The sequence below is a fragment of the Anser anser genome, assembly GCF_964211835.1.
Source record: "Anser anser genome assembly, chromosome: 1".
NCBI lineage: Eukaryota > Metazoa > Chordata > Aves > Anseriformes > Anatidae > Anser > Anser anser.
The window spans coordinates 112,707,167-112,726,153 of NC_139720.1; positions in this window are offsets into that span (position 1 = coordinate 112,707,167).

An 18,987-nucleotide genomic window follows, 5' to 3' on the forward strand; every position below is an offset into this window, starting at 1 on the left:
GTTTGCACTACTTTCCCAAGGTTTACACATCTCTTCTTATCAGGCTGGCTTCTGAGGCTGGATCATTTTAAGTACTCTGATTCTTAGCTGGCGGTGTTAAATTGGTATGAAAGCCGCACACAGATCGATTCTCTCAGGCTGATGGCTGGATTCGTCACTGCATTAAATGTATACAGCTCCACAAAAGTGCAGGCAGAGAAGTAATGGGAAATGCAAGCCGAGCAGCTCTCTTCTCCGCTTCACAAAACATCAAGCTCCCCCGAAGTCAAGGGAGCTGCATCTCTTCCCCCAGTGAAGTACTTGTTACTTCTTCTAGTAAAAATCCATCTGTTTCCTACTGTCTTTCACACTCTTTTTGCTTACACGAAGTGTTGGCTAAAACAGTGCAAGTTGTATTACTTTACCACCAAAGTGCAGAGGTACCTTGTATTTGCCATCCACTCATGCCACTGACAGTGCTCTGCTCGCACGGATCCCCAGCCAATTTTCTGTTAGCTATATCTAATTTCAGCATGGGACCAGAAGTGGTTTTGCCCTGGAGAAGGCAACCGAAATTTCTGCTGCCACCAATCTGGGAGTGCAAAATGAACACGGTAAAAATGTGTGTTCATTGCCAGTCGAACCGTGAGTGTTTCTTGTGTCTATAAGGCTTCAAAAAGTTGCTAGGTGAGGTATATTAAACAACATGAACTTGACCAAAACTGCTGGAGTGCCACATCTAAAGGCTGAAAGAAGTGAAAAAACCAAACCAGTTTCTACTTGCTGCAGCTACATTCAACATCAGCTGCTGAATTACAACTACTTTAGAAGAACTACTTAGCTACTTTAGAAGCAAACACTACCCTGAAAAAGAAACCATTTCGAAATGATGAGGAGGTGAAGAACAGTGTTGAGCTGAATATACCACCAAACTCTCCAACATCAGTCCTTCTCTTCCTCCTGGTGCCTGCTGCTGTCCCAGCACAGAGGGGCTTGGGGGTTTTCTTGGGTGGGGGGGAAGCACTATTTACCCTCACTGCTGCTGGCGAGCACTCGGCAGAGTCAAAAGGGCCTCCCTGATGCCTTCTGGTGGGTTTGTTTGCACGTAGTATCTGAAAGCAAAACCTCTGCAAAACCTCTGCCTGGTCCAGCAGGGAGCAGGGGGCAGCCAGCATTCGATGATGATCCATGATTAACTTGCCCATGGTTGGTGCCCACCAGCCCTCTGGAAATCACACAGGAATGGGACTGGAAGGGGTGGCCTCATGGGTACAGGTAAAAAACACAGCTGGGACTAAAATCTGAATTAAGTTGATGACATCTGATTGAGATTCAGCATACCTGCCTTGCAGAAAACAACAGGAACTTCAGGATACATCCTGCTAAGTAAGGATGTATGTACGGATTTTGGAAGACCCAGGCTCTGTGCCCTACTGGCATTGCTCCTGGCCTTCTATGGGCTCTGTCATAGCTGTCCTCATACTGGTCCTACAGTTGTCCATTTAAGACAGAGAACAACTGGATGGCAACCAAAAGAAAGAAATGCACCTCATCAAACAGTTTTGCAGTCCCATTCCACAGGGAAATGGAAAAACACTACACACATTACAAACTGCACAGGGCAAGGTAGTGACAATGAGGAGAGAGACCTGAAGCTGAGAAGTCAGGCTTCACACATGCCCAAGGACCTTCTTATTCAACTTCTTCACTAACTCAGAGAGCAGCTTTGGACGTTCATTTTTTCATCCAGGTTGGTGTATAGCCCAAAATCTTATTTACCACAGGCTAATATTGCAGACTATTTAATACAGATCCTCTCTGCAAAGAATTATTTGTGTCCTTAGGGGCTTTTCCACGGGCACAACAGTATCAGAGAACCCCACAAGTACTTTTCTCCACCACTTCTGTGTAAAGTGTGGCAGCAGAAAGAAGATACTACTGGGTTGAGCTGAGGCACAGGGTCACAGGATCACAGTCACAAGTAGTTACTAACCTGGGGCCTTTGTCAATTTACAGGCATTGCCCTGTACTTCATTTGTCTAAATCACCCTCTTTACTAATGCCAACTGCAGCTGAGACACTCTACATCACTCACTTCCATCACTGGTAGCAGAAAGGAAGTCCTCCTATAATCTGAGTTCATGTCAGAGACTCCCCTATAAGCCAAAAGAAAATTGTAACTGCAAAGATTTTTCTCAGCAAATGTACCAATAATCATAGTTGTCACCCCAAACCAACAGAGTTTTCAGAGAATTAAGTTGCTAAAACTGACAACAGCTTTGTCGAGCATGTGCAAAACTCTCATTATTACAGTTTTATTATAATTTCTCCAGATTTGGCTGCATTTTTGAAGAGGCAGTACAACACAAATCCCCAACAAACAGCCATTTTGCCAAATTCAGATCATTCACATTTTCTTTTGAAAAGCCCTTTGCCTCTGTGTTTGGAAAATGTCAAAAAGTATTATTTGCAGATAAAAATTCTGTTTTGTTTTGCTTCTCCCTGAGTTATATTTCTGTAAATGTCCTAACCACTTGGTTTGGTGTTTTCCAAGTATTCAGCTTTAGCAAATATCTGTGCAAAAACTACCTGTCAAGGTATCAAGACAGCATTTCTACTGCAAGGGCAAATCTTGCATGTTTGTTTGTGTCTGCATGTCACATGGAATTCAATCCAACTGAATACTACATCTTTTCACAAGTCTTGCTTTTGGAGTAAGGGTGTCTTTGTCTGGTCAGTTTAAGAGCTGAGTTTTGTTAGCTCCATCCTACCAGAATCTAAGTAAGTCTTTCTGGAGGGCTCGGGGGGGGTTTGTCCCCATGGAGGACCACCCCTTCAGGGTGCATGGTGAAACCTGGTTGCAATACTTCAGCCATGACTGTCAGTGGACTTTAACTCTTCCTCAAACTCATCCTCCATCGTAGCAGCATGGCTCCCAAATAATATATCAGCAGTGATGCAGAAGACAGAGTCCAGGTGACAGAGGCCCCAGCACGTATCCTGCCAGCAGACACCAGGGTGCAAACTGCACACTGTACCTGTGCCACCAGCAAAGGAGAGCTGGCACGGTGCTCTGGCATGGCTCCTGCTGCAGATGTGTGCTGAAAAAGCAGTGGATGGTCTGAAAAGCCTTCAGTTCAAAAACACATAGCTTTAGGGGTCATCTAGGTCATTTAGGTGTCCTGTGTCACAGCCTCTGCACAGTCCTCATCCTACTACTGATATTGCCGTCAGCCTGTGGGCTACTACCATAGGAGGTGGGTGGCCTCTTCCCGCTGTGCTGAGCTGGAGCAAATGCCCAACCCCTCACTCCATCATGATTTTGCCCAAACCTTTCCTTTTTTGCCCAGACTGGGGCACAGATGTAAGGGTGCTTGTCCCACAGCCAAGGGCTCATCCTGTGCCTCCGGGCTCAGGACAGCCCAGCACCAATGCCGGGTTACGCCTCTCCCAGCTGGAGGTGCCCAGAGAGACCACAGGCTCCCCCAAGCCCTTCTCCAGTGTGAGCTCTGCCCATCTTGTCCCAGGCAGAAAATAATCAGCTTTCACCTGTCCCCAGCACTCTGCAATCATGCAGGGAGGAACATCCCTGACCCCCATAGAGGAGGAGGGTGCCTGACTGATGCAGAGGTCTTTGCTTTCAGCAAGCTGGAGGCATTATTCTCAGCATAGCAGGCATTCCTGGTTTTGTTTTGTGTTTTAGGTAAATGCTACTTGGTAATAAACACAATAAAACTGGGTTCAAGTGTAGCATGGGGAATTCTGGTTGCCTAGGCTGGTTCTGTGACCTTATCTTTGCTCATCACAGTGAGTATTAGTCTGTCAGACAGGGGCACTAACACAGATGTAACAACTCCATGTTGGGGTACTTTGTGTAGGCTCAAAAGAAGACACATCGAGTTTTTGAGATCTTCTGGGAATTTTCTGCCTGCTAAAATTTAAAAGGGGAACCAGGGTTTTAAAACCTACAACTATAAGGTTAAAATATTCCTTGTGACAAAAGCCTGGAAAATCAATATAATCTTTGTGGTGTTATTAAAATAGTCAGTGACATGGGGTCATTTCTTGTATGTGGGATGGTCCCTGGAGGACCAGGGCAATCACTGAGTACCCAACACAACACAACCCAGCCACCACAGTTGGTCATGCGGTGGCTGATAGCCCCTATACAACACTGCAGGTGTTTCTCCTCCATTTAGTTAAACCCACAGTTATCACAACAACTGGAACACAGGCTGTGTGAGCCAAATCACCCAGCCTCTCTTTCTCACATTGGCAAGATCCTAACTTCGGCAGGACACATCTTATCCATTTCTTGTAAATGTCAAACTGCTGAACTTGCCCACATGTTGTTTGTCACTATGAACAGGGAAAAAGAAGCTTCTGAAGTAGGTTTGTAGTTCCCAGGCAAAACCAAACTGCCAAAATCATCTCCTCTGAAATATTAGACCTGAACTGCTAATGAAGGCTTTTCTCCAACTACCTGTGTGTTTGCCCTCTGCTAGGCACATCTTTGAAATTAGGCTACCTCTCTTCAGGATAGCCAAGGCCCTGAGCTTTTGGGACAGGCTCTAAAGCCTGGTTTTGGCATAGAATTTTGTGAAAACCCTTCATAGCCCTCATAAAGTATCCCTGCTTGACGTGGTTTCTATGAACAGGGGAGAACCAGCAGTATTTGACTTGTGGAACAAACTTGTTTCTTGGAAAAGGCAAATTAGAGTTTTGACAGATTTCCTCCATGGAAAGCCCCTCAGCTGTCCCAACCGTATTGCTTCATAAAGACCTACTTTTATTCAGACCACTTCAGTTTATCCTTAAGACCATGAACACAAGCCTGTGTGGCTTCAAGGACCTAGCAATGCAATGAGATTTTGGGGTACCACCAGGAGTGTGATGGGAGAGGCAGAGACTCCACAAATAATTCTGTCTTGGGCCTGGGATATATGTTAGCACATGGTGCCAAAATGGCACCTTCCTCTCATCATCCTCTTAGCGAGGATATCCATGACAAGGAAGAGTGACAGCCCTCCCGCCTTTTAGGAGCGAGAGGAAAGGTCATCCCCTCAGTGTCCATCACACTCACGTAGGGCAGGACACAACTTCTGGAAGATCATGGCGGGCTTCCAAAAGCCTAGTGGCAGGACATGTTGTCTGGAGGAAATAAGGCACCTCCCATTAAGGCCTTTTGTCTGATGACATCTGTTGAACTCAGTCTTCAGTCATCACCCTAGGAAATCCCCATTTTACTTTAAGTGACGGTTTTCTTCTGTTTTAAAGACACCTACCCAGCTATGTCCTTAAAGGTCTCCACCTCACCAAGAGTAACAGTAAGTTTGGGGCCTTAGAAGGGTTAAGAATGCTCTGGCAGAATTGAAATACTCACTTTGCACTTTAAGCTGGGCTTCGATGTCAATGTCACTTCTCTAAATATAAAGTAGAGGTTTTGGAGAAACTACATACTTGGAGCACCACTGGACTTCATAGGTATTTATGGACAGGTTCCTTTTCAGTAAAAAATAAAATAAAATAAAAATCAGCTGCTTCCTTCGAAATGCCTAAATACAAAACTTAAGAACTCACGTTGAGCACTCTCCCTTCCCACAGACAATGTTCCAGCTTAGACTGATCTGGAAAAACCTCCCAGGAGGTGGGAGGTGAGCAGAGAAGACATCTCCATGTACGTGAAAACATGACAATATTATCAGGAAATGGTCCGGCAGAGAGGGTGCCAGACCAGGTCTTATTCTTTGTTTTCCATGAGCCTGCTACTCCGGAGCCAGCCGCGGGGGGACCACTACGTGCTGCAGCCCGATAATCCCACCCTGCCTTCACCCACCTCCTGCCTGAACCGAGGAAACCGTGAGTAGGTGAGGGATGACCACTGGTGACTGGAAGATGGCCAGGTAGCTCAGGTCTCTGTCTCCAACACAGATGCCAAAAAACATTTTGTGATCTCGAGGTGTATCATGTTTCCCAAATATACCGGTGAGACTTTGAAAATTATCTCCAGGAAAAGACAAAACACGATTTAAACACCAGAAGTAGCCTGCGTGTATGTGTGTGATGTCTTGTACCTTGCCTGTGTGCTGCAGAAGCAACCTGGTGCCCTGTTAACCCAACAGGGCATCCTTTCAGGGCCGGCTGGCCGTTCCCTTGGAAGAGGAAGAGGACCAGAAGTAAGTGTGGGATAATAGCCCACAGGCGTGCAGCCCTCCCCTCCGAGGTCCAAGTTATTGCGCCTCTGCATGTGAGTTTGTTTTTTGATTTTCCACGGTCCGGCCCCGTGTTTAGCAGAGAAAGACGCTGCAGAAGTTCTGACACTGATAACAGCCCTAAATACACACGTGCACAAAGCCCGGGGCATGTCTGTTTTGTCCCCGCAGACAAATTATGATCCACACATTGTGCTCACGCCGTTTTTTTTTGTTTGGTTTGTGGTGAAGCTGTTTTCTTCTTGGGTTCTAGCATGCTGTTAAATCCAATACCCCCTCCAGAAAAAAAAAAAAAAAAGAAAGAAAGAAAGAAAAAAAAAAGAGTCGGATTTAAATAAGGTTTACACAGTTGCAAAATGCAATGCAGCCCTTCCTTGAGGATCAGCGAAGGACTGTGAAATCAGCTCAGCCTGGTTAGTTCAGTATAGGTCACTCCATGACACTTGCATTGGATCAAGGATTGAAATTATAGCATAACGTTGAAATTTAGATATAAATATAAACTCTAGGAACTTTTGTCTGAGGACTACAAATCCTCACGCAAGAAGATTCTCCCTGGCAGCAGTGGGAGTTTTGGGTGGTTAAGTATTTCCCGATAAATGTCACACAGAGTAAGTTCTGTTTTTTTACTTCCTAGCACTGAACTGCTTTGAGAATTACAATTAAAATTTACTTTTATTTCCATTTTAGCAGGAGAGAATTTCTTCAAAGGATCATATATTTATTTTCTACTTGATAACTAGAAAGATTATTATTCAGTTTCGTAGAGGGATTAATCCTTAAAATCCTTGCACAGGGAGAGGGGATATTTTTAAAACCACTACTGGGATTTTTAAAACACTTTTTAAATCTTTTTATTTAGGAGGTACTGAATAGATATGAAAGAAGCTCTCGTTTTCTTACTTTTTTTGGATGTTTGTGTTTAAAGGTGGGGAAGCTGGACAGTGGAGAGCCATCAGGGCCGTCTGTGCACAAGTTGTGACAGAATGTGCCTGGTCCCAGACGGGAGGGATAATTACTGCACCTTGTTGTTGGTCAGATAGTGGGGTGGGTTTTGGTTTGATTTTGGTTGGTAAGTTTTGTTTGTTTGTTTGTTTTCAAATGGAGAAGGCTTCTTATTGAAAAAAAAAAAAAGAAAAAAATATAAAATTCAAACAGCACCTTTCAAATTCAGAGTGTTTGCTCGGCGGTTCTTGCAGCACTGAGGAGAAAACCTAAGTCAACAAAAGAAACGACAGTGTGTATTCTTGCCCTGAGCAGCTAACAGAATAACCCACTGATGTTCTGAATTAGCAAATATCTCTTTCCCGGGACCGCTATAAGAGGATGTACTAGAAACCAAGTAACACAGCTGACCAAGAAGTCTCTGAAGTTGCAGCCTTTTGTGTTTATACTTTTGAAATATCTCTATTGTGATGCAAATGCTGAATTTCAATAAAAAATATCTCTTTCTCCCTGTGAAAACTGTTGTAGGAAGTAAGCTTAACTCCAAATGTTTCTATTGAAGGTTAGGATTTCTTTTCCCTCTTGTTTTCTGTAAAACAGCGAAAATGGTAGATATCGAATGAGCTGCTTTTCTGTTTATTCAAGTCTTGACAGTTCCCAGCTTCCATCATTTCCACTCCAAATGCCTGAATTTTTAAAATATCTTTAACTTATCATGGTGAGCATTTTCGGGAGAGTATCTGTGGGTGGAGAGTGCAGCAAAAGCTTAGTGTGCATTTGTTTTATTCTCCTTTTAAAATTGAAACCCTCTCTTACAGTTTCATTGAAAGATTTCCTCACTAGTGGATAGACATGTAAATTATATCTTCAGAGAAAGAGTAACCGAAAGGACTGCATAAGCTGGGCTGATATATCTCGAGTTCATTAAACTGTGGGTTTTATACACATATATAATTTTTATTTATTATTTTTTTCTGAGTACAGGGGGTGTGCAACAACAGCCACCAAAAATTCCCAAAAACAGTTTTAGAAGAGGCAGCTGATACCTTGCCCAAGGATTTTGATGCCTTTCATCTGTATCGTGTTAGAAGTGTTTTTACTGTATCCCTCTCGATGCAGTTCTGAAGAAACATTTCTCCTGCCAAAATACACACACAGCCTGGGATTAAAAGGGCTGAAACCTACCACCAAGTTCTTAACGCCCTCCCACAATCATTAGACTAAATCCGCCGTCATTCCAGATTCATTTTTCCCTTATTCATCTGTCCAACTAATTCCTGCTGCATTCACTGGGCTTACATCTTAATCTTTTCTGTTACATAGAGAATACATAATGAAAAGCTGCATTTTCTGGGTACATGCACACATTTGGAGCGGATGAACCATATGTGAAGTGACATACAATACTGAATGGAGGCTGAATGGTGTCCAGTGCTAAAAACAGTGCAAGTCCAGGAACAAAAAGCAGGAGAACAAGAGCCCTGCGCTGGGCTTGCCTCGCCTGAACACCAGGGGATTCGCCGCTAAAACATGGGTATAATTTCACTGTTTTCACTCACACAAGCTGTGGGAAAGGAGTCACCATCTGATGTTTGATTGTGCTGGATATGTTTTTGGCAGTGGCCTTGTATTCCACAGTGGAAAAAAAAAAGGGGGCGGGGGGAGAGAAAGGGGCCGCATTCGCCGCCTTGAATCCGGCGTCTGGCGGGGAGGAGTCCCTGACTGCTTGCCACCTGAAGGCAGGCCGTGGCCCGGCTCCTCTGTGCTTTTCCCTCTACCGTGCCCCAGGGCGAAGGCAACCGGCCGTCAGCGATGCTCCATGCCCCCAGGCCCTGCTGGGGGGGGTCCTGAGCACTGGTAAACCCACAGGCTCTGAACACCACACGCCAGCCACCACCTCATCCATCCAAAGCCACTCTTCCTGTTGTAACCTCAGTTTCTGTGGTTCATTCCGGTGACACCAAGAAAAGCCAACGTGGGCAGGACTTCCCTGGGTGTCCGGGGCTCCTCGGCCTGCGGCCGGCCCAGCTCCTGGCCCAGCAGCTCCCAGTGTGCCCTCCCCGCCAGCCACCTGGCAGGGGAGCGGGGTTTCTGGGTAGAGAAAGCCGGGTGCCTGGCTTCTTCTCCCATTGAAGAGCTCACGATGTAATAAGGTTGGGATAGTTTCCAAAACATGTTGTCAGTTGCCAGAACAGACATGTGTCACCAAATTCTCCAATGGTGCTTGTGGGTGACCTCCTCCTGGCACGCGGAGCGGAGCGCCCGAGGGCGGCAGTAAATGGCAAGCACACTGACCTGTGCAGATGAAAATGTCTGCAAGTGTCACTGGCGGGACGTACATTGCTCCCTGTGCTTTCCTCCTGACCCAGAGGCAGCTCTGTTGAGGAGGAGGAGGAGGAGGAAAGGAGGCTGTGCTGTCCTGGTGCAGAGGAGATGGGTATTTTTCAGAAGGCAGAGGCTGGCTCCTTTGCGCGTGCTGGGATTTCTCCAGCAGGTGGAGATATCAAAACGGCGTTGTGCACCCAACAAGAACGCTGTCCAAGACAAAGCAAAAACTGAAAAATTCTGGCAATTCCAGCAACAGAAACTTTCAAGGAGGTGGCTATGAAAAAAGCAAACACGGAAGCTGTAATTTTTCTAGCAGTTCCCTAAGCATCACCTTTGCGGGCAAGTGATGCCATACCTTTGGCTAATAGAGAGGTACACTGTGTGGAGGAATGAATCTTTTTTTTTTTTTTTTTTTTTACATAGGGTGTAGTGGGCTAATGGAAGCATATAATTACCGTGTTAGTATTAGGGAGCAATATAGCTGCAATAAATTAAGACTGCTTTGCAATTAGAATGATGAACACAGCTGTGGAGACAAATGGCATATGTGCTAATTAAATAATTTGTCACTTGACTGTTAAGCAAACAATACAGCCTCTTTACATTACAAACTACCATCTCTAGAATGGCATGATGGCCTATTAACAAAATGGAAGGAACAGATTGCATTGCCCTGTTTGTCTGATAGCAACCGCAAAAGCAGGGTAAAGGTGGTGTACTGAAGAAACTAACATTAGTTTTTAAAATATCGCAGACTTTTATGTGAGGGAACGGCAGAGTTCCCTGGAAATAATCCTGTTAATGCACATATAGCTACAGTACCTAATGATTCATTACCAGCAAGCACTGGCCTTTTGTTTCACATTAAATGAACTGGGCATTTGCCATCCAGCGACTGTCAGCGAACAGTAGAAAGTAATGACAGGATGTGGTTGTGCGAGCCCCTTTCATCCCGGGAGCTCTCAAAAGGCATTTGCAAATGTTTATAGGGGCAGCTTTTCTGCACGCACCAGCCCTCCAAGCGGGCGAGCAGCCCCGCAGGGCGCACATCCCAGCCCGAGAAGTCCCCAGGAAAGCCTGGGAAGCCAGACAGGTTTGTGGGGAGGTTTTCATCAGCCCGCTGCAGCACACAGCAAACCCTGTTTCTGCTGTATATGCTGTCTTTATATAAAACATCAAGACAGGGTCCGAGGGTGCAGTGGCTGAAAGCCTGGCTGGGTTTCGGGACCAAAATGCAAACGCTACCTCTCTCACAGGGCTCTCCTCGCGGGAGGAGGAGAAGTGAATGGCCTGCACGCAACAGATGTTTCCCATGTCCCTGAAAGCTGTACTCGAAAGTGCTTAGTTACTATGGTGCTGGAGGTGGCATTAGACTTTACACAGACCGAAAGAGCGGTCTGTGAAAGTGGGCGACTTCATCTGTCATTGAAAGCCCTGGAGTAGCTGGCTATCCGCACGTCCCTCCCTTCGAGGAGAAATGCTTCTGCCACAGAGATTTGGGGTTTGTGCCATCTCCGATCACTTTGTGGACACACTGGAGATGTAGAAACAAGATGGGCTCGCTTGCCATCCCCCATGAAGACTGACCCCAAATAAACAGAAAAATAACAGGGAGACACCAAGGCCCAAAGTGAGTTAAATATGCAAAGAGGGGGAAACAGTTTTATTCAAAAGGTTTTAACATGAAAAAGAATATATGTAGAATTGTTGTAGAATTGTAATAATAATTACAAAAATAGTTCTATTATAGACTATATAATTAATTAAACGACACTCAGAGACAAAATCACCAAAATGGAGTTTTAGCACATGGAATATTTTTCCAGCTCTGCACCAGGGCAGCACAAGTTATTTGCCAGGGCAGAAACCTGTGTGCAAGCTCCACGGTGGGGCTGGCAGCCCCGGCCCTTTCATCATGGGGACCACACTGTGAGCCCATCGCCCGGCAGTGTGTGGGATGCCAGGAGATGCTGGCTGCTGAAACGGCATCTGGATTGTTTCTCCATGTTAGCCTGGCCTCAACTTGTTTGTAAACCACTCTCACCCCTGCAGGTTGGGGAGTGGAGAGACAAAGCTGGAAGCAAAACCACAGCAATACCTCTTATGCTGAGTGGGAAAGGCAGGGAGTCTGGGAGCTGTTCTCTAAAGACAGAAACACAGAGACTGGATATGCCTAAGCTGTGGCAGTGCTTCCTAAAATGTGGGCAAAGAAATATGATAGTTTTGCCTGCTCATCCTGTGATGAGATCTGGCACTGTCAGTATTTTCAAAACAAAAAAAAAGTCTGTCGCCCTACACAAATTGTACAATCAACTGTAAAAATTTTAAGATCTTCCTGCAGGGATTTTGTTATGCCAGCAAAGGCTCTATGCTAAGATTTCTAGGCATGCAACAACCCGATTTCACTGTTTCTCCTATTTTTTTTGTTTTTGTTTTTGGTCTTGTTTTGCTCTTAAGCAAATTGCAACAGATGAGTACATCCATGTAGTGCTTTCCCATATATTTGAAAATTTTACTTAATAAAATATATATATATATTATTATTGAGTGCTGATGGAAGTGTAATTAGCAACAACAATAAAAAGGGTTACTTGAAAGTCTCTGTGGCATCTAGGTACATTACTATTTGGGGCTTTGCTGCACTTTTGAAAGCAGCAGTATAGGGAATCAGGGCTGTACATTACCATAGGGCAGAAACTGGGGGAGAGATGTGAACTAATGTCATTCCTCACCAAGAAATTTTGCCAGAAAGGATGCCCAGTCCCTCTGCTGCTGGCTTCCCTGGGTGGTGAGGGTTCAATCTGCCCCCAAATCCCTGGTCAGCCCCCTTGCCCCAGAGGGAGGACAGGTGGCTGTAGGTGCTGATGGGACTGAAGGAGCAGCACTTTTAAGTGCTTGGGGCCAATTTTGAGTGGTGGGAAAACACCTGCCCATCCCCAAGATAGCAGCAGAAATGGCAGCATGCAGTTTCAGCTTGTTACATACAGATGTTTCACTCTGAAACAGCAGGTCAATGTTTTCACCCAGCCCAATGTTCAGTACTTTCTGCATTGGTAAACATGGCTGGTCATCTTTCTAGGGACGTTAATTACCAATTGTCTTCTTTCTAATCATCAGAAGCGTATCTGTGCACTTGCATCCCCTCAGACTCACACGTGCGAAGCGATGGGAAGTCCCACGTGAACCCACTGGAAATACTCACGGGCTGAAGTTACACAGGCAAGGCACTGGGGAAAAGCAGAGTGTTGGCAGCATTTCTCCCTCCCCTATATAAGAGGGAATGATAGCAAGAATAGTACAGCAATTAGATATGCAAGTACATAAATTGCTGTCTATTTATTGTGTATATCTACTCTACCACAAGTTTTTATATGGTGTCAAAGTAAAGGTATAGTGTGAAATCCTGGCTGTTGGGGCATCAGTGTAAAATTCCCACTGGTTTGCATAAAAGCTTTTCGCCCACTGTTTCCACTGGGAATCAAACTGCCTATTCAGAGTGCAGCCAGAGAAAATAGCAGTATTTAGACCATCTGGGGACAGAAAATGAGGCCTGCTACCTAGCTGGGTGGTTCTCCTGGCCACCACCACGCAGGAGCAGGAGGAGAGAAGACTGTGGGCAGCGTGGTGGCTAAAGCCACGCAGGCAGAGGGGGAAAGTACCCCTTATAAAGACATTTTCTGATGATTTTTTTAGGAAACCTTCTGGTAATCCCCAATCAATCTGCATGCTAATAGAGGTCATTTACCAAAGCCGAATACTGGGAAAAGCTTTGCATAATAAGAACGTTAGTCTGATTTGATACTAAAACTTTTCTACTGCTCAATCAAAGCCAAAGCTGAATTTCTAGAAAAAAAAAATGGCATTGAATGCAGAAGTGAAACTGGACACAGTTTAAGTGAGCTCTTTTTGATCAATTAGACCTTTCTGTGATGTCATCTTTATTACTTATTCTAATGAGATGGGTGTTGTAAAAAGGATTGGGGAGTGAAATCCATTGATAATCTCCTTAGCACTGTGGATAATATACAAGGTTTCTCCCCCACATTGAGAGCCCTAAGCTGTTCTAATATACTTTAAGACTTCTCAGTATCACCCTATTCTTACAGGAAGATGATTTTCCTTTTTATGATGGGATGTAGATTTGTTCACTCTCTCTGAATAATTCTGTCAGAGATTTACAGCTGCACTTAGTCGTTTTTATTCACTACTCTACTTTTTGTGCACAAAAGCCATGGTTTAACCCCAGATAAATGCTATCTGCTGCAGGGCTTTTTGAGTGTGCTAAAGACGTAGAAGCTAGTGCAGCTGCAAACTTCCTTCTCAAGCCTCAGAGCTACATTAAACTAATTTAAGTACCTAGGCAAATATGCTGAATCTCCTCTGCCGAAGACCATTTAGGAGGAGAATGGAATCTCTGGTTGAGTATTTGCACAGCACTTCCTCAGTCTGAAACAAGTGTTCAAGATTATAATCAGGCTGTGTTAGCTACCACTTGGATCTCTCTCTATTTCAAGAGATGCATAACAAAGTGATAAAAGCGTTAAAAGAAGCAAATTCATGGCTCTTGGATTGGGATGTCTTTACCCTTCAGGCTGACATCAGACCCTCCTGTGTGTCATCAGGAAAGAGAAACCTAGCAAAGTTTCAAAACCATCTAGAAATCAGCAAGCAAACTAAGACAGACTTGCATGAAATAAAGAGAAGTAACTTTCCAAATAGAGAGGTATAATTCAATTGGTTGCTTGGATACATTCAAGAAAGGAAGAGAAAGACAGCAAGAGGAAGGAAGGAAGGAAGGAAGGAAGGAAGGAAGGAAGGAAGGAAGGAAGGAAGGAAGGAAGGAAGGAAGGAAGGAAGGAAGGAAGGAAGGAAGGAAGGAAGGAAGGAAGGAAGGAAGGAAGGAAGGAAGGAAGAGATTGCTTTTTATGAGGAAATCATCGGTACAGTTCTAAAACAAACATGAAAATGTTCTACCCTTCTGATCTCTTAGAAAAGGTTCCCACTTTGCCTTTCAAGACCATTATAAACTGGAGGACTGCTTATTCTGGTCAGGGGAATTGATACGCTTTTGATAAAAATCAGCCTGCTACTCACTTCTTTCCTTTTATCTTCAAAGTGTGTGTGTGTACATAAGTTTCATCCTATGTAGTGTATATAGCCTTTATGTAAGCTTTTAACATTAACTACTGTTGTCTTCTCCTCTACCCTCTTCCATCTCAACATGCTACATTGATTTTGAACTTTGGAGAAAGACCACATCCTCTTTGTCTAAAACTTTTCCAGAAACAACAAATGAAAGTCTTTTTACCTGCCTTATGAAATTAAAATCTTAGACTTGCAAAGACATAGGAACGTGCTTCCATCCTGTAAATCCTGCATCCAGGCCCATTGGGGCTTGCATAATTTGAAGTCAAACAGATGTACAGCATGCAGTTGCTAGGTTTGGAAATGGTTTCTTGCAACCATGGGACAAGAATTGAGCAGCATGTAAAAGGACAGACCATGAGGATGCTTGTGGAAGACAGGGAAGCTGGAGGAGCTGGTGGGAGAATGGGCAAGTCGTGCCTCTGCTCAATGACCAGGGAGGATGTTGGTGAGGGACAGAGCAGCTCTGCATGCAGCATGGTCACACGTCCATAAAGGCATCTTGTCCTGTTGGCTACCTTTGAGAAAGGGAATGAGGGGAGGGGAAGATATCCTGTGTCCTATATCCATCCAACAGAGAAGAGCCTTTAAGATAGGACATGTAGGGGAGAAGACACCACACACGGCTTTAGGAAAGAGGAGGAGATAGGACGCAGAAATATATTTAGAAGCTGGTTGCACAGCTTACCTCAGTGAGAAGAGCTACTGGGGAAGAGGTGTAGCACCGGGAAAGTACGGTGCAATAAAACAGTGAGGGTCTTTCCAGACTCTTGATGTTTTCCTTGAATTCCACCCAGGTACTGCATAGCTGTGGATCAGGCTCTCATAGCTTTGGTACACCTCCTCTATATGGAGCTCTTTGGGGACTCCAGAGAGGCTTCTTCTCTGTGTGGAAACCACCCAGCACATCAAAAGCACCATCACAAATAGTCAAAAAAAGGTGAACAAAGCCTGCAACAAATGGAGGGGTTTGTGAGAAAAGAGAAAAAGAAACTCAAATGTTATGTCTGGATGACATGGGCAAACGTATGTTCAGTTCTTAAACAGCGTGAGTGAAAGCCAAACCTGCAAGAAGACACCTGTCAGAAGGCAACACTGGCCAAATCAGGAGTTGTACATAATTTTTGTGATGAGAGGTCTTTAAGGGCTGAATTGGGGGAAGGAAAATCTCACAATGCTAAGGCAGTGTCATAAAGTTGTTCCTACCCACAGCTGACCCAAAGCTTTGAAAACTGGCCAGCTGGGAAAATCTTGATCGCATCCCCACAGTACATGGCTGCTGACACAGCACGGGCAGGGAGGTGACTCTGACCGTCCCCTCCCGGCACATACCTTGACACCCTGGGAGGAAACTGAGGAGAAGACCAAGCCCTTGGTGGCTTGTCACTGCTATCACGGCATGACAGGTCTCATATCTTCTCCCAGACATCGCCTCGGTCCCTGCCTTGTGGAGCTGAGCCCTAGCCACCGCTGGAAGAGCGGCGGCAGCGTGGCCCAGCACGGCGGGGTTTCCCCCCTGCCGCGGCAGCCCCGGCTCCCCTTGGAGAGCACAGACGCCGAGCCAGGTGGGCTCTCCCGAGGGCCCCCGCCGCCGCCTCGCAGCCCTCATTTGCATCTTGGCAGAGAAGCAGAGCAGCACGCGGCACACCGGGATGACATGATGTCCTGACCCTGTCTTACACAAGTGTCAAGCTGTCCCTGTCTGTACCCCCCGCAGCTTGACGGCACTCGCTTTCCTCCTCCAATGGGGCACAGTGCAGTCCTCGTGCCTGGAGACATCTCACAGGGAGAACTGCAGCTCCTTGGCCAGCCAAACGCGGCCAAAGCCAGGCTGTTTGCTTCCTCTGTTGGGATCCTTGGGGGCAGATTTCACCCGCCCTCTCTCAGCAGCCATCAGGGTAAGGTGGAGGTGAAGGCTGGGGGGACCTCAGCCCTGGGGGTCTCCAGCCCCCATGGCCTCACCATCAGACCCCTTCCCTTTGGCGCTGAGGGTGGCCCTGGGTGTTGGCTTCCTGCTCGGTTATATGAAAAGGTTTTTTGGGGTCATTGCAGGGAGATGCACATCGGCAGCACAGTGTTTCATTCCTCAGAGTATTTCAAGAGCAGCTCCCAGGAGTTTTCCATCGTCATGCTGGAGCCAAAGGCCATCCTTCCTCTGATGATCCTGGGATGCTCACTGGCTTCAGCTCCAGAGACCTCCATCAGCACCAAGGCAGGACAGGCCTTTGCTGGTCCCCACCACCACGTCCATGCCCGCAGCAGACCCCCCCGTTGTCCATGTTCGTCCGTCCTGCAGGGGCCCAGGCAATGCTCCCCCAGTCGTCCCTCACCACACCAGCATCTCCTGCAAGGGTCACAAAACCGCTGATCAACCCAGAGTTGGCAGAGGCTGCCAGGGCTCACAGGCCCAGTCAGCGACCCAACTGTCGCCATGCTGGACACTAAGACAAGGCAAGAGCTTTCAATCGGTTTAGGGGCTAAAAAGCAGTGACTCACCAACAGACAAACGCTTATTTTTATCATAGACCAATAGTTATGGTATTGTCTGCTGGGTATAAATGCCATGCTGTTCCATAACAGTCTTTGCCTTGTCCTCCTTCCAGATAATTTCTATCAAATGAAGAAGATAAATCCGATAGTGAGCATTTCTGGTAAGAGTTTGGCAAAGTGCACGAGGCAACCCCAGGAGCAAAAGCTGTGAGATTTCCTCAGGCAGTATCTCCATGAGACTAACTTGGGACATGCACAGCTTTCCGAAGAGGTGCAAAGTCTGTGTGGTACGTGTAAAAACTCCAGCATCCTCCAAATGATCACTGAGCTGTCATGGCCTGATGAAACATCATTAGTGGAAACCATCTCCTGCACAGCAGGCAAGGAGCCTCAGCCTGACCTCCTCAGGTGCTCAAATGCCTCCTACCTCTGCAAGGAGTGCTGCCACATCCAGAACAAAGAATCTAAGAGAGACAGAGAGAGAAAAGCCTCCATAATTCAGGCTAAATTTTGTTTGTTTCATATTAAACAATTATTCTAGGTGCCTTGCACCAGCTCCACAGCCTCTGCGGTGAAGGACAGGTGCGAAAAGTCACGGTCCCCTCTGCAGCCCTGGCATGAAGGATTTCCCCCCAGGGCTGCTCCCAGACGCAGGGTCCCCTCAGAAACGGGCTGCCCCAGCAGACCCCCATCCAGCCACCAGTGCAAGGAGCATCCCTGCCAAGGAGTTTGGCAGAGAAGATGGGGAAGCCTCAGGGGGCGAGCTGCCCAACCTGGGGCTGCCCTGGTCCCACCGACCCCAAAGCCAACAGCTGCCCCAGGCCAACCTGCTGGAGGATCCCGGGAAGAGCCGCTTCTCTGGGGAACGACCAGAAATGAAGGCTCCTTTCTATGGAAAACGCCGGTGTCTCGCATCTGCCAGACCCAACACGTTTCCTCCACCTCTCCCGGCGCCCCTCCTTGCTGCCACGGACTCTTGTGGCTTTTTCAATAGTTGTTTTCTTTCTGCTTAAAACAGGGCTGCTTCTCTGCACGCAGAAAGGCCCTGTTTGTGGGGTGCAGCTGCATTTCAAAGGTACATTGTTGGTGAGTTATGAATTTGCATGCCTTTACTAATGTGTGGAAACAGGAGAATTCTTTCGCTTTTTAATCGAAATTGATGTTATTCCTCTGCCAGTGGTACCCGAGGAACCGTTTTGTTCCATTTCCTCTCCTTTCATGCAGCCCTATTTATGTTTGGATCTGGTTTGCTGCCACTAAGCATCATTGTCATTACCACCAGTGTCTAAGGCCCGGCCAAGTCCAGCAGCTGTGTGTTTAATGCCTACCCTCGCTAAGGTTTATTTCCTTGACAACATGTTCTTGTGCGAAGCAACTTTCCTCCCTGCGAGAAGAAAGAGCGAAAGAAAGAAAAAGCCCCCTTCCAGCGTTTCTTTTCCTCTTTCTTTCTTTTTCCTCTCGGGGATGGGAGTGGGCGATGGGGCATGAATAAGGGGGCTACCCCGCGCTAGGAGTTTGGCGGTCCCCACCTCCCCGCCCCCTCACCCAAAAAGCTCGCCCCGCGCCTCGCTCGCCCTTAGCATTTAAAAGAGAACACCTAGGTGGCCGAGTGGGACCCGCTGACCTCTATATCCTGTTCCTTTCTCCAAGCTTTGCTGCCAGCTTCCTCGATAAAAGGAGAGAGTGAGAGATAATTAACAAAAAACATGGCCCCCGGACAATGAAACAACTGGCCTTGGCCAGCCAGAAATTTATCCTGGTTTTCTAGGTGAACTTTCTCCCATCAATCTTTCCTTTAACCTCCGTGTTAGTGGAGGCAATAGGAACACCCCCTCCCCTCCCCCGAGCAAATGCTTTCTTTTGAGGGGGAACAAAACCCGGGATCGGA